Source organism: Frankliniella occidentalis, unplaced genomic scaffold (genome assembly GCF_000697945.3).
Source record: "Frankliniella occidentalis isolate FOCC.00 unplaced genomic scaffold, Focc_3.1 Scaffold11, whole genome shotgun sequence".
NCBI classification, from domain to species: Eukaryota; Metazoa; Arthropoda; class Insecta; order Thysanoptera; family Thripidae; genus Frankliniella; species Frankliniella occidentalis.
The window spans coordinates 1,220,291-1,224,357 of NW_026267141.1; the positions used below are offsets into that span (position 1 = coordinate 1,220,291).

The following is a 4,067-nucleotide window of genomic DNA, read 5'->3' on the forward strand; positions in this document are numbered from 1 at the left end:
AGATCGCAGGCGCACAGGGATGGGGTAGGCCACCTGGTCGACACGCCTGTGTGACGGGGCGGCTTGCTTTACACTATACTGGGGCAAGGCTGGCCGCACGCCCACCACACTTGTGTGATGAGGGTTACTACTTATTATGTAAACATGTAAATGTAGCAAACGCACACACTTTTGTTTGTCGAGTTTAGTCGTGCAGGACGTTTAATCGCCGTCCGATTGTTTCCCCGCGGATAAATTCGCATCACGGAATAGTCCCAAGGGCGGAGCAGTGCGCGACTTTTGAAAAGCGTTTTGTGTTCTCCTTCCATTATTCGCCACCCTCACGACCCCTCTCCCGACCCGAGGACGTGGCACACCGGGGCGTCAACCAGGACCTCCCGCTGGTCGCGGGCGGCTCGGGCCTCAGACAAAAGCACCTCGCCGTCCCCACGTGCGGCCCCGCATGTGCGGGAGAGACGAGGAGAGCGGGTCGGACGGGGGAGGGAGAGCGACAGAATATGGGCCGGTTGGACGCAGCCCGGACCCGGCCGCGCAGTGCTAAAACAAACAGGGCCGCCCATGCGAATATGGCAGGGCAAGGTCCCCTTTGGGTTAGGGCAGGTCAAGGGAGCAGGATGCGAAAAATTGCGAAATTTCTTTTTTTGACTAAGCGCGTCCTATCCCCGCGTACTCGTGCCCTACTGATTTGGCAGCGCATGGTCGCTTGGTGCATGACGGATACAAAGAATATCGTTTCGTTGGTGAATCCTCAACATTTGATGAGGTCCCCGAGAAGTAGTGACGCAGCTGCTCTGTCCGGTACATTTTAGGACGCCCCCTCCACGTGGAGGCAGTGCAGGACTTCCCTCCATCCGTGCTCCGTATTTGCGGACGTCCCCGCTGCCGGTCGGTGCGACTTAACCCGACTGGGTGTCCTCGGGTTTAGCGGCACAGGCCTCTGAGGGGCCTCCGGGGGGCGTGTGACACGCCGTGTGTGCATGAGGGAGTGCACTGCCCCCGCCCGGCCCCGCTCCGCGCCGCCTGCCACGCCACGACATTGACTTGGCTTGAGATGAAACCGCTCGAATCGGAGTAAGTAATAAGTCACCAGCCGGCACTGCCACCCAGGCAAAATGTTTTCCCCCTCTGTTTGCAACATGAAATGAAAGCATATTTCAGTAACAACCTATATGCAGATGTGTACGCATAAGTATATCATAAATTTTCTGTTAGAATCGGCAATATTCTGGGAAAACAAACTCACATCATGTAAACATTTGAAAACATCCGTCTTTAAATAACGAGAGAAGGTCAACAAATCTTGAAATATTTCCTTATGGATGCTCTATCTGTAAGTTACAGTGAATTTTGTGCAAGCTTCACATATGGGCATGCCAGCCGCATTGCAAACATAGATTTGTAGATAGATAGAGTAATGCATTTTTTTCACAAATCTAGAACTTACGGACATATATTACAGAGTCTGAAAGAAAGAAACCGACCCTGCATACGTTTTATTATTTAAGGCCTTGTCCTATGCCCTCGTTTTAAATATACCTTGAAAATAGAAAATTCCTCGTAAATTGTTGGCGATATAGTTGTAGCAGTGTCGTGTCGTCGTATCAACTTCCAGCAGTGTTGAGATTATCGGCACCTGTAAGTGCTATATGCCGGTAAAATGATACGGTCCTCGTCGGCATAGAGTGGCTTATCATGTTTGGGGACACACGTGTTGGCCGGCCGGCCGCGAGCCTTCGTCCTTGCTATCTATCATAGCGATGTCCGAACGATGCGGGGTCCGACCGATCAACGGCGCACTGAAGGGTGGAGCACATACAGTAACAACATCCATAGCGTGTAATCGACCAATCATACGGAAAAAAATCAGGGACCCGTAACTTAAGAAAGTTGTCGTTACAAAAAAAAGTTTCACGTTACGTTCCTCGTACTGTAATACAAAAACTATTTGATTTGTTACGTTGTAACGTTACATACGTAACTTCACGGTAAATCCGCTTCCTTGATAATCAAGGACAAAATTAGGTTTTCAAGGATAAAATCTCGGTTTCAAGGACCAGAACACCGATTCAAGCACGCGATCCTTGAAATATTCCGGAAAATGGCTGTTTTCAAGGGTCGTCCTTGGAAAACCGACGACCAGTATTCAAGGACGGCGTCACGTCCAATCAAGGACGACTCAGGCTGGCCCAGGATGTTTCCACCGGCTCCCCGACGACGGTTTCGAGACCAGGACGTACCAGATAGAGTCCCCGAGGCCACCGGCGGGTCCCTCAGGTCCACGAGGGCCTAGGCTGGGACCTCAGGTCCCAGAGGGGGACCTGAGGTCCAAAACGGTTACCTCAGGTCCCCGGAGGTTGGGGCGGCACAGTAAGGTCCCAGAGGGTCCCCTGAGGTCCCAGGCGAGTACCTCAGGTCCCTGAGGGCCTAGGCTGGGACCTCAGGTCCCAGAGGCGGACCTGAGGTCCGAGACGGTTACCTCAGGTCCCCGGAGGTTGGGGCGGCACAGTAAGGTCCCAGAGGGTCCCCTGGGGCCCTAGGCGAGTACCTCAGGTCCCTGAGGCCCTAGGCTGGGACCTCAGGTCCCAGAGGCGGACCTGAGGTCCGTGAGGCGGACCAGAGGTCCGAGACGGTTACCTCAGGTCCCCGGGGGTTGGGGCGGCACAGTAAGGTCCCGGAGGGTCCCCTGAGGTCCCAGGCGAGTACCACAGGTCCCTGAGGGCCTAGGCTGGGACCTCAGGTCCCAGAGGCGGACCTGAGGTCCCAGGCGAGTACCTCAGGTCCCTGAGGGCCTAGGCCGGTACCTCAGGTCCCTAGGCTGGGACCTCAGGTCCCAGAGGCGGACCTGAGGTCCGAGACGGTTACCTCAGGTCCCCAGGGGTTGGGGCGGCACAGTAAGGTCCCAGAGGGTCCCCTGGGGCCCTAGGCGAGTACCTCAGGTCCCTGAGGCCCTAGGCTGGGACCTCAGGTCCCGGAGGCGGACCTGAGGTCTGAGACGGTTACCTCAGGTCCCCGGAGGTTGGGGCGGCATAGTAAGGTCCAAGACGGTCCCCTGAGGTCCCAGGCGAGTACCTCAGGTCCCTGAGGGCCTAGGCTGGGACCTCAGGTCCGCCTCTGGGACCTGAGGTCCGAGACGGTTACCTCAGGTCCCCGGGGGTTGGGGCGGCACAGTAAGGTCCCGGAAGGTCCCCTGAGGTCCCAGGCGAGTACCTCTGGTCCCTGAGGGCCTATGCTGGGACCTGAGGTCCGAGACGGTTACCTCAGGTCCCCAGGCGTTGAGGAGGCACAGTAAGGTCCCGGAGGGTCCCCTGAGGTCCCAGGCGAGTACCTCAGGTCCCTGAGGCCCTAGGCTGGGACCGCAGGTCCCAGACGGGGACCTGAGGTCCGAGACGGTTACCTCAGGACCCCGGGGGTCGGGGCGGCACAGCAAGGTCCCGGAAGGTACCCTGAGGTCCCAGGCGAGTACCTCAGGTCCCTGAGGACTCAGGTTGGTATCTCGGGTTCCATATGTGTCCCCGGGGTTCCAGAGGGCTACCTAATGTGTCTGAAGTCTCTGGCTGGTTCCAGAGGTACTAAGTGTATACCAGAAGACTTCCACGAACGATGCGACGCAAAAAGATGTTGTGGAGAATTTTAAAGGTTTCTAAACGGTTTTGGGGTTTTCATTAAATATCTCAGGACCACTTGCTCTTTATGGACTTTTGACATCACTATCGAATTTCTTTCGTCGAGACCTTTCAAACGAGTATAAGGTTGATCGGGTTTCGAGGTCCCTTAGCCTATCTTCTTTCCTAGGCTTGAGAACCCTATCAACCTTATACTCGTTTAAAAGGTCTCGACGAGAGAAATTCGATAGTGATGTCAAAAGTCCAAAAAGAGCAAGTGGTCCTGAGATATTTAACGAAAACCAAAAAACCCTCTAGAAAGCTTTAAAATACTTCACAACATATTTTTGCGTGGCATCGTTTGTGGGAGACTTCTGGTATACGCTTAGTACCTCTGGAACCAGCCAGAGTCTTCAGAGACCTAAGGTACCCGTCCGGAACCCCAGATACTCCTCTAGGACCTAA

At 55.0% G+C, this 4,067-nt stretch overlaps 1 long non-coding RNA gene across 1 annotated transcript; it reads left to right on the forward strand.

The window, feature by feature from the left end:
* Nucleotides 1-2,339: 2,339 nt before the first annotated feature.
* Nucleotides 2,340-2,911, forward strand: LOC127752389 (uncharacterized). Its single transcript, XR_008012349.1, has 3 exons — nucleotides 2,340-2,461; nucleotides 2,620-2,757; nucleotides 2,828-2,911. It is a non-coding gene; the product is annotated as an uncharacterized LOC127752389 (long non-coding RNA).
* Nucleotides 2,912-4,067: the final 1,156 nt, after the last annotated feature.